The sequence below is a fragment of the Tenrec ecaudatus genome, chromosome 5 (genome assembly GCF_050624435.1).
Source record: "Tenrec ecaudatus isolate mTenEca1 chromosome 5, mTenEca1.hap1, whole genome shotgun sequence".
NCBI lineage: Eukaryota > Metazoa > Chordata > Mammalia > Afrosoricida > Tenrecidae > Tenrec > Tenrec ecaudatus.
In genome coordinates this window covers 118,337,630-118,350,053 of record NC_134534.1, presented here as the reverse complement: position 1 = coordinate 118,350,053, position 12,424 = coordinate 118,337,630, and the positions used below count along the sequence as shown (strand labels likewise).

Genomic DNA, 12,424 nt, shown 5'->3' with positions numbered 1-12,424 from the left:
CAGTGAATTTTTTCCTAAAAGCAGTTTTACTCTAATCTTGTTTTTTGTATCATTTTATTGGGGGCTTGTACAACTCTTAGCACAATCTATCCATCTAATCATTGTGTCGAGCACATTTGTACATTTGTTGCTATCATCATTCTCAAAACATATTTTTCTACTTGAGCCCTTGGTATCAGCTCCTCATTTTTTCCCCTTCCTCCCCCACTTTCCCTTCCTCACAAACCCTTGATAATTTATAAATTGTTGTTTTTTCATGTCTTACACTGTCCGATGTCTCCCTTCACCCACTTTTCTTTTGTCCCTCCCCCAGGGAGGGGGTTATATGTAGCCCATTGTGATCGGGCCAGTGGGGGTGCCTAAAACCTTGAGTCCCCTCACAACAGCAGTATCCTAGGGATAACAACTTTCATTCGGCCTGAATATAGATCAAATTATAACAAACCTTTTCTAACTAAATTTAATATCAACAAATTCCTTAGACATCTTGATTCTAAAGTTGTTTTATATAACTTTACATATATGTCATTTCATTTGCTCTTTATAATATTAAAACTTTCATGTTTTAAATCAGAGTTGAAGTTCTAAAGAAATATAATATATCAATTTACATTTAATATAATTAATATCTTACAGAGGAAAAAATTATACCTTTATCAGCATTTTTTGTTTTTTTTAGAAGGGCTGTCTTATAAAGTATGAAAAGTGATTTGATAAAAGAGGAAGAAAGAACAAAACCCGAATAGGATGTTTCTAAAGTCGGAAGAGATTTCTAAAATGGAGACTTAATACCTTAATGGTGAACCAAAGTGTAACCTCTAGGTGGGCACCATCTTTCTTTTTATAAGCTTGGCCCCTCATGTCACTCCAGGTGAATGCCCTGTTGGATGAAGAGCAAACTTACAGTTTTACAAGTTAAACCGACCACACTCTCTGCCTGCATTTCTCTGTGTCTATCAACTCAGTTAAATTATTTTTTTAAGTACCCAAGTTTAATGTTCTCTTTATTGCAGACTCACAACATTCTCAATACACAGCAAAAGAATAGAAAGACTACAGATTCCAAAGAATACCAGCCTCACAGCCACACACAAAATAATTTCATCCTAATTAGGCTTTCTAGAGGCCTGCCAGGGGAAGAACCTAAGTTTCAGAAAAACTGAAGTCCTATAGAATCCCTCACTGTCATTTTCTAGATGGAAAATGCACCTCCTGCCCCTTATACGGCCTTACATAAGCTTTAAAGTGCTACCACATGAAACAGATGGAGCAAAAGCAGACAAAAAGGGAAAGGAGAGAGAGTGTCCTTCCTTTCTCCTGGCTTGGCTCATTAGGTATATTAAAGGCATTAGATACTTGTCTTTTACTGACTCACTGGAAGAGATCCATATTTTTACCCATTCCTAAGGTATCCCAGCAGAATGCTCAAACTATGGAACAATATCACTGATATCACATGCAAGTACAGTTTTGCTGAAGTTCATCCAGCAATGTTGCAGCAGTACATTGACAGGGAATAATTACCAGATGTTCAGGCTGGATTCAGAAGAGGACATGGAACAAGGGATATCATTACTGATATCAAATGGATCTTGGATGAAAGCAGAGAATGGTATACCAGTAAGGTGTTTACTTGTGTTTTATTGATTATGCAAAAGTATTCAACTCTGTAAACCTTAATACACGTGTATAACCTTGAGACTAATGGGAATTCCAAAGTACTTCATTGTGCTTTTGAGGAACTTGTACATGCACCAAAAGGCAGTTGTGCAAATAGAACAAAGAAAATACTGCACGGAAAGGTATGTGTCAGGGTTGACTACACCAGGAAAGGGGTGTGTCAGGGTTGAATCCTCTCATACTTATTCATTCTGTATGCTGAGCGAATAATCAAGGAAGCTGGATTATACGAAGAAGAATATGGCATCCCTACTTGTAAATGAGGAGCCTTGAAGCACTTGCTAATGAAGATAAAGGATTGCAGCCTTCTGTATGGCTTACAACTCAATCTAAAGAAGGCCAAATCTTCACCACTGTACCAGTAGGTAATATAAATGGAGAAAAGGTTGAAGTTGCCAAGAATTTTGTCTTGTTTGGGTCCATAGTCAATGCTCATGGAAACAGCAATCAAGAGATCAAAACACATTGCAGTAGGTAAACCTACTGTATAAGACCTTTTTTTAGTATTGAAAATCTAGGATGTTACTTTTTGAGGACTATAGTGTTCCTGACCCAAGCCATGGTATTTTCCATTGCTTCATATGCATGAATATTGAATAAGGAAGACTGACAAAGAATTGATACATTTGGATTGTGGTACTAGAGAAGAATGTTGAAATATCATGGACTAATAAAAGGACAAACCAATCTCTTTTGCTATCCTTAACACAAGAATGAATGCTAAGACTTAGTCTTACATACTTTGAACATGTTGTTAGGAGAGAACCAGCCCTGGAAAAGGACATCATGCTTGGTAAAATGGAGTGGCAGCGAAAAAGAAGTAGGTCCTCAAGGTGGTGGATTGACATAGTGGCTGTAACAATGGACTCAAACTTAGGAACAGTTGTGAGGATGGAGCAGTACTGTGCAGTGTTTCTTTCTGTTGTGCATAGGGTTGCTATGGGTCAGAAACAACTCAATGACACCTAACAACAAGAGGAGAAGGAAGCCACACAACTAGCATGACTTGCTCCACCTGCATATGCATGCCAAAGCTTTTTAAGTGTTCCCACAGCTATACAAGATTCCAGGAACTTCGCTCCAATGTACTTTGTTCCTACTAGATAATATTAGTGTAAGGAGTCGAGGAACTGTGTCTTGAGGGTGCAGTGTAGTTTACAAGATGGTGCTGGTTCTTGGTCTCCAAAGCAATTATCTGAGTAAAATAAAGATTTCATTAAGAGAAACTCTGATTCTAGAGGACGTCTCTGAGCTCTTGTCTCACGAAGAAGCCATTCTTGCCTCTGTTTGTGGTCCAGGTCTTTACATTTGCCCCCCATGCCCAGTCTTGGTCCTACTCAGCATGGGTCTGGGGTAGCTGCTGTAATCAGTGGTCAACTCCTGTAGCTGTTTCACCCACCGTAGCTGTGGAGGAGATGGAAGTTATCGCTGCTCTCATAGAGTCTGGTGAGGCACAGTTTCAAAGGGAACAGACTAGCCAAAGACCCAAGGTTCCCACACCCAAGGGATGCAGACAGTGTTTATTAAGACAGAGTTCCTCTTTACTACCACAGCCTTCAATAGTCAAATGTGGCCACTGCTCTTGGTAGGGGCAGGGAACCAAGTACTTTTCACTGGCTCCTCATTCCCAGCAACTTGTGTAGTCTCCCTCCCCGACTCTCCCCCAAATCTGGATCACTGGATATGCCTAATTTTGAAATGGGGCCTAGTGGGAATCCAATAAGAATTTCCAGAGCTATTTTCTCCTATCCAAAAGGCTCTTTGTGGTTGTGGGAGTTTGGAGTAAGAACATGGTCCTGGTTATTTGCTCTTTAGAACCTTTGTGGGCTTTGACTTTCATGGAGGTTCTGAAAACTGTTCTTACTGACCTGTTGACTGCCTGGAGACCTAGTCCAGGGCTGGACTACATTTTTTAGGGTAACCTCTAGCCTTGAGGAGTGGACATTTCTGGAGTAATTCTGGCCACAACTCAAATAATTGTGTATTGTAACTAGCCCTCATTTTAAAATTTGAGTATAATTAGCATACACTAAAATATACATGATAATTCATAAACAGTTGTAGCAGTATATCAATAGGAATCTGCCAGAAATTCAAGCCAGATTAGGTGAGGATATGGATATGATATTATTGCTACTGTCAGATGAATCTTACTTGAAAGTCCAAAATACCAGAAAGATGTTTGTTGTTATTAGGTACCATTGAGTCATTTCCAACTCCAAGTGACCCTTTGTTCAGCAGTCCTGCACCTCTCAATTGTTATGCTTGAGTCCATTGTTGCAGCCACCATGTCAGTCCATTTCAGCAAAGGTCTTCCTCTTTTTCACTGACATTCTAAATTATCAAGGATGATGTCCTTTTCCAGATGTTTACAGTATGTTTTATTGACTACAAAGGCTTTTAACTGTGCGAATCATAACAAACTGTGGATAACATTGCCAAGAATGGAAATTCCAGAAAACTTACTTGTGCTCATGTAGAACCTGTACATAGACCAAGAGGCAACAAGGCTATACAGAATAAGAAAGTACTGCCTGATTTCAAATCAGGAAAGATGTGCATCAGTGTTGTATCTTTTCAACATACTTATTCAGTCTGTATGCCGAGCAGTTTATCTAAGAAGTTCCACTACATGTAGAAGAATGCAGCAGCTGAATTGGAAGAAGACTCATTAACAGCTTTTGATATGCAAATGACACAGTCTTACTTGCTGAAGTTGAGGACTTGAAGCACTTGCTGAAAGATTACAGCCTGAGTGGATTGCAACTAAACTTAATGAAAACCAGACTTCTCACATCTTGACTAATGGGCAATATCATGATAATTGGAGAAAAGATTGAGGTTTTTAAGGTTTTCATTTTATTTTGATTCAAATTCAGTGCTGATGGAAGCAGCAGTCAAAAAATCAAATGACATATTGCATTGGGCACATCTGCTAAAAACGACCTCTTTAATATATTAAAGAAAAAAATGTCACTTTGAGGATTAACGGTCACCTTACTTAAACCATGGAATTTTCTTTTTTTTTCTTTTTACATTTTATTAGGGACTCATACAACTCTTACCACCATCCATACATATACATACATCAATTGTATAAAGCACATCCATACATTCCCTGCCCCAATCATTCTCAAGGCATTTGCTCTCCACTTAAGCCCCTTGCATCAGGTCCTCTTTTTTTTCCCCCTCCCTCCCCTTTCTCCCCTCCCTCATGTGCCCTTGGTAATTTATACCTCGTTATTTTGTCATATCTTGCCCTATCCGGAGTCTCCCTTCCCCCCTTCTCTGCTGTCCCTCTCCCAGGGAAGAGGTCACATGTGGATCCTTGTAATCAGTTCCCCCTTTCCAACCCACTCACCCTCCACTCTCCCAGCATCGTCCCTCACACCCTTGGTCCTGAAGGTATCATCCACCCTGGATTCCCTGTACCTCCAGCCCTCATATGTACCAGTGTACAGCCTCTGTCCTATCCAGGCCTGCAAGGTAGAATTCGGCTCATGGTAGTTGGGGGGAGGAAGCATCCAGGATCTGGGGGAAAGCTGTGTTCTTCATCGGTACTACCTCGCACCCTAATTAACCCATCTCCTCTCCTAAACGCCTCTATGAGGGGATCTCCATTGGCCAACACTTGGGCCTTGGGTCTCCACTCTGCACTTCCCCCTTCATTTAATATGGTATATATATACATATACATATACACATATATACACATACATACACACACTTATATCGTTGTTTTTTTTTTTTTTGCATGATGCCTTATACCTGGTCCCTTGGCACCTCGTGATCGCACTGGCCAGTGTGCTTCTTCCATGTGGGCTTTTTTGCTTCTGAGCTAGATGGCTGCTTGTTCACCTTCAAGCCTTTAAGACCCCAGACACTTTCTCTTTTGCTTATGCACCCATTTGTCTTCAGCGATCCTATCATAAACCATGGAATTTTCAATCATCTCTTATGCGTGGGAAAGCTCTGGACAACAAATAAAAAAGACCAAAGAAGAACGGATGCATTTAAATTATGGTGTTGACTCTGAATATTGAAAGTACCACATACCAGAAAAACAAGCCTGTCTTGAAAGAAGTAAAGACTGAATGCCCCTTGGAATCAAGAATGGTAAGACGATGTCTCACATACTTTGGATATGTTGAAGGCCAGTGAAAAAGAGAAGACCCTCATCGAGATGAAATGCTACAGTGTTTTCAAGAAGGGGCTCAAACATAACAATTATGAGGAAGGTGTAGGGCCAGGCAGTAGGGTAGCTATGAGTCAGAAGCGATGTGACGGCTTCTAATAACAGAAAAGTGTACACTTGGTAGTTACTGCTCTGGCAAAGACATGGCGTTTTTATTCCTCTGCAGTGTTCATTGGAACACTGCTAGTCTGTGTCCACCCACATCTGAGCTATGTTTGCTGCTGGAGATTAAATGTCTAGAGATTCATATACATGGAATTTTGCTGTAAGTAAAATTTGTGATGCTCTTCTGTTGCTTAGTGTGAATATATTGGGTCTTCATTGCTTCATTTTCAGCAGTCTGGTTCTTTTCACTGTTGTATACGTTTCTGTTGTATAGGGTTCCTTTGTATCAGTCTACCAAGATATGTTCATTTAAGGCAGGGGGCCTCAATCTTTTTAAACGGGGCCAGTTCACTGTCCCTCAGACCCATTGGAGGGCTGGACTACAGTTAAAAAATATATGAACAAAGTCCTATGCACACTGCACATATCTTATTTTAAAGTAAAAAACAAAACAGGGCAAAAACACCCGCGAGCCAGATAAATGTCCTTTGCAGGCCGCAGTTTGAGGACGTCTGATTTAAGGGTTAGTGGGTTGTGACCCATTGTTTAATGTCGGGAACATAGCTGTTGTGAACATCTATGTTCAAGGTTTTGTGTGGCTATATTCTTGTGAGATTTCCAGATGCCAAGAGGCTGAGGGAAACACAGATCTCAGCCTCCATGGTGGCTACCTTCCTCTTTTGGGAAAAGCCAGTTTCTGTGCTCAATTCTCTGATTTCTCTGGTTGAGCTTATGAGGATGGAAGGACATTCATTTCCCGTACTCTGAAATAGGCTCAGAAGCAATGTGTCTGCTGCTCAGTGGATCTGGTGATTGATATGCACTTGCCAAAGTAAGTCTGAACAGTTAGATGCTAAGTCTCAGATCTGGCAGGCAGGTAACTGTGTACAGACAGGGAATGACAATTTCCAGTTTTACAGGTGATTCTTATTTAAGTGCAGACAAGTTGAGAAGTGGAAGCCCCCATCAGTGTCCAGAGTAATTTAGCCTACTTCCTACTTTAAAGGGAAAATTGTTTTTTCTGTACTTTCCTGCCTATTAAAAACTAGCCTTCTACCCTACAGCAACCCCCAAGGGGGCAATATCACTTACTTTGGGAAACAATAGGTTAGACGCTGATTCTGCCCTTTAAGTAGTGCTGCTGCTTCCTCTCTTCTTTTTCTGCCTGGTGCACTTAGGAAACATTTGTGGAGTCACTGGTTCTAAGAGTCCAGTTTCCTTTCCTGTAAAATGAAAATAATACCTACCTGTGAGAGAAGCTAATGAGTTATGTTGGAGTGAAGCTTTCGGAGAGTGCCCATCATCCTCTGGGGCACTTGGAGTCTTCTTGCTTTTTTTGAAACAACTTTTTAAATCTTCGTGTCAAATCCTTCATCAAAACTTAAAAGTGCTAATGACTTTGTTGCACATGAACATGAATCTTTGTGGAGGAAGACGAACTCTCTGGGACAGTCCCAGATTTGTTGGATGCATGTCTGGTTCACATATAGTTTTGTTTGTTTCGTCTTTATGGATGTTGAGTAAATGGTACAGTATTTCATCGGCAGTATAAGACTATGTGCTGTCTGCAGAATACCATATGTATTAGCAATAGATCTAAAAGCTCTGTCAAAAAGCAGACACGATATAACTGAATAAAACCAGCCAGCCAGGGACAGAAGTGTGTTTGGAAAATAGGCATTAGTATACTTGAAGTACAGATTGTTAATGAAAGGAAGGTTACTAGTTATAAATCTAAAATAATCTAGGCACCAGGCCCAAGCCGAGCTATGTTGACCCCCACCCCGAAGAAGCTAATACAGAGGACAGCACAGAAGATACAGTCAATATAGCCTGGAGAGAGACGTAGGTCTGTCCAAACCACACTGAAGCGAACTCGGGGAGGGGGCGTGGAGACAAAGAGAGAACACGAACCTCACTATGGCCCACCAAGCCCTGGGATGGCATCCCTGCTTGGGGCCAGCCCCACCAGGAGACGCACCATTCCCTCGCTGACCCATAGAGCTGTGGGGACAGCACTGAAGACTGTGTGTGGAAAGTGTGGCCCATGCAGAGCAGGGTGAAACACTGAAGGGAGTGCAACAGGGCTGCAAGGCGGGAGCAAAGTAACCAAGTCCCCGACGAATTCTGAAAATATATTTCTGACTCAGGGACAGGCTTTGGCACGCATCAGACTTGATTGGAAAGCATACATAAGGGTCAGCAGACAGACCTCAAACTATCTATTGCAGTGGTTCTCAACCTTCAAATGCCGTGACTATTTCAGACAGTTCCTCATGTGGTGGTGACCTCCAACCATGAAATTATTTTCGTTGCTTCTTCATAACTGTAATTTTGCTACTCTTATGAATCATAATGTAAATATCTGATATGCAGGATATATTTTCATTTTTACAAATTGAACATAATTAAACATAGTGATTAATTGCAAAAACTATGTAATTATATATTGTGAAATATTTATTTCTGTTTACAAATAAATGAAATTTTGTCTTGAAGCATGGTGTAGCATGGTTAACAGTCTTAATGTAACAACAGTAAACTGCATTGCTACATTTTGCAACAGTATGTGTAAAAAGCTAACATCCATGTAAAGGTTGAGGTAGCGTTTTTGTTTTTTTTAACCACATCAGAAATTCTCTGGCAGTCTTTGCAAGAGCACAATGAAAATCATCTTCTATAACAAGTCTACTTATGTATTTAGACTTGATAACCAACAAGCTAAAAAACCCTATTTCACAAAGGTATGTTAGAAATGGAAGAAGGCACCACACAGTCTCAGACAGAACAGGGTATGACTGCAAACACTTGATCCAGAATTTTAACTGCCATGGTAAAGAAATCAGTTCTCGCTGCATCGCTGTTAATAAGTTTGATGAACTCCTCTTGTGCTGTCTCAGGAACATCTTCAACTTTGACTGTGAATGGGCTTATGGCAAGTGCAAATGGGGTGTCAGGTAGATTTGGAAAGTATAATGAAATTTCGTCTGCAAGCATGTGCAAGTGTTCTTTCACAGAAATTATCATCGTAATTCTTTGGTCTGGTTCAATGTCATCTTTCTCAAAGAAAACAGATAAGATAGGCAACATGTACATTTTATTTTCCGATGGTCTTAGGCGACCCCTGTGAAAGGGTTATTCAACTCTCAAAGGGGTCGGTACCCACAAGTTGAGAACCACTGATCTATTGGGTTTTTTCTTTTGTTAATTTGTTTTTCTTTTCCTTTTGCCCTATGTCTGTCTATATAAGATAGGCAGGATTAACAATATTGAGGAGAAAATAACAGGACCAGCGGTTCCAGGGGGACATGGGAGAGGAGGGGGCTGGGAGTGGACGTGGGGAGCCAATAAAATCAGGTATTTGGCAAAAACAAGAGATCTAAAGTTGATGGGGAGGAGGGCATATACTGCCTGATGGGGTCTGATCAAGTACAATGTATCCGAGAGGAATTACTGAGAACCAAATGGAGGGTGAGCATGATAGTGGGATAGGAGGAAAGTGAAAGAAAATAGACCAAAGAAGTAGGCAAAAGCTATTTAAAGCGATATAGCTCTAGGGGTGTGTGTGTGTGTGTGTGTGTGTGTGTGTGTGTGTGTGTGTGTGTGTGTGTGTGTGTGTGTATGTATCCAGGGACCAGAAATGTATCCCAGCTGCTTAGCAGGTATTGAAGCATGTAGCTCATGGGACTTGGAAACTTCCTGAATGCCTCAAATGACAGGCATTACAGAGATGCCACCACCTTTCGGGTATAAAATACCATTCAGGGATAGAATGGGTGAGAATGCTGATTTTGTCCAGGAATTTCATTAAAGGCAAGCAAGTTAAATGACTGGCAGTTGCATAATCTCCTGTCAACTTGTGAAGGGGTGGAGTCTAGCCTGTCAATCAGGTCTCAGCTTGATGACCTCATTTTGGAGGCGTGAAGGAGACAAATAGCTCACTGGAGGCCAGGTACTCTTGGCTTCATTTTCCTACTGATAAGCCACATGGAGCTACACTGATGCAACCAGAGCCCTGGAACTGGAGGAGCCATATGGAGACCCATGCCAGTGCTGAGATGCTTCCACCGCCATTGGATCCATAAGACTTTCCACCCACTGGCCTGTGATCTTCCCACATTCAGCATCATTGCATGGCTGCGTGTGTCTAAAAAGCAGTGGTTCTCAACCTGTGGATCGTGACCCCTTTGGGGATCGAACAATCCTTTCACAGGGGTCACCTAAGACCATCAGAAAACACATACTTCCAATGGTCTTAGGAACCGAGATACCGCTTCTCTATCCATCTCCAGGCGAGTCCGCCCACATGGAGATAAATAGGAGTACCCAAAGACTATTACCCATGCTACATCGTGCTTCAAGGCAAAATTTCATTTATTTGTAATTAGAAATAAATATTTCACAATATATAATTACATACTGTTTTTGTGATTTATCACTGTGCTTTAATTATGTTCAATTTGTAATAATGAAAATATATCTTGTATATCAGATATTTGCATTATGAATCATAACAATAACAAAGTTACAGTTATGAAGTAGCAATGAAAATAATTTCATAGCTGGGGGTCACTACAACATGAGGAACCATATGAAAGGGTTGCGGTATTAGTAAGGTTGAGAACCACTGCTAAAGAGTTTATGGACTAGTATTGACATATGGAGTAATATTGAACTTATGGACTTGATCTAGACTGGACAAGGGATATTTTTATAATGTACAATTCCTCTTTGATAGTGGATGAAGGGAGACAGTGGTCAGTTTACGACATGAAAAAATAATAATTGATAAATTATCAAGGGCTCATGGGGGTGAGGGATGAGCTGATACCAAGGGCTCAAGTAGAAAGAAAATGTTTTTTAAATGATGACGGTAACATGTACAAATGTTGCTTCAAACAATGAATGGATCTATTGAGCTGTAAGAGCCCGGAATAAAATGATTTTTAATTGCTCTTTATTATAAAGTTCTCTCTTACACACAGATAAGAGTCTCTGGAGTTGTTTTTCTAGTCAACCCGGGCTAACACAATGACCCAGTTTCATTATGGAACTTGATTCTAGGAACCATGTCTACTGCATTGAAATGTGCAGGTCTGCTTCTCATAGCTCTGCATGTGCTTGTCGCAGCAAATGACCAAACTAGCTTAGGAAGAAACGACATTCCTGTACAGCCTTGCCTAGAGACCTACCTGGTTCCAGAGGCTATTTCTACCCTGTTTGTATGGAGCTTTCTGGAATATGGGATACTTGTTTTAGCCTTTGTCTAAAAGGTCAGCAAGGTGGGCTTTCTGAAGTCTCCCCAACAGAGGCTTGTGGCCAGGTCTTGAATGGGTGTATCTAGTGCATGCTTGTGGTATGTTCTTTTGAACTTATTTGTGATGACTAGTATTCATGATAGTTGTTTAGGAAAGAAAATATATATTCTGTAGACTGTTCCCTTAATGGAAAGGAGTACGCTGATTCTTTCTGGAGAATTCTCCTTTTGTGGATTTAGGTGGTTGTCTCAGAACCAGCTGGCTCCTTGGGCTGAGTTAAGAGCAGACCATTACCCACTGTGGGCAGACTGCCCTTGGTGGGACTGGTAGAAGGAAGCTTTGCCAACCTTTCTTCACTGTCCTTTCACAGCCTATAAATGGGCCATGTGAAATGATTGTGTCTATGGTGCCCTAGCCATGCTAGCAGGTGACATCCACATAGTACCTGTGGTATGCAAACACCACTCACCTTGTCCATGACCACACTTTCTGGCCTCTGTTAAACAGCCCACAGGTGACAGCTTGGAGCTGCATCCAGGTAGGGTGGCTCCAGAGGTGTCTTACTATTCTTTGCACCAAAACGTACTTGAGGAGAACAAGGGCTCCAGCACAATGGGTGCTTCCATTCTGCTGGAGGTTTCAGAGGTTTGGTATTACGGCCAAACCCATGATCTGTTAGGCCCCACATGAACATGTGCCTCTCTATTCTTGCTTACATGGTTTCCTCCCTAGAGACTTCCTCATCCTTATACTATTATTTTTCTCTTTCTCTGTACTGGTTAGGTGAGGTGGATGGAGGCAAGAGTTCTGAAAGTGGGTGTCAAGAGCTCACCATCTACCCAACATGAGTATTCACCTACTAGGGCAGGCTCAGAGAAGCCCCTGCCCTGCCTGTGAGGGCTCAGGGGAGTTCTGACTTGCTGCTCCCTGGCCCTGTTGGGACTAGACTGATCTAACCATGAGGGGAGAAGACATGGTTCTTAAACCCAATGTTTGAGTGGGGCTAGACAGGCCTCCAGAAAACCCTTGATGGACCTCCATTCTATGCCAGGCACCTTGCTAAGCACCCAGCGACAGGAGCCCGGACTTAAAGGGGCAGAGCAAATTGGCTGGCCCCAGCCTGTTTACTTAGGGGCTGGCCCCAGCTATAAAAACCTCTAGATGTACATAGAACTCCTTGGAGTCT

At 41.5% G+C, this 12,424-nt stretch overlaps 1 protein-coding gene across 3 annotated transcripts in view; it reads left to right on the top strand.

Annotated features, from left to right (window-relative positions):
* Positions 1 to 12,424, top strand: part of BICD2 (BICD cargo adaptor 2) — an 84,274-nt gene that overhangs the window by 20,160 nt on the left and 51,690 nt on the right. The gene's annotated exons all lie outside the window — the stretch shown is intronic.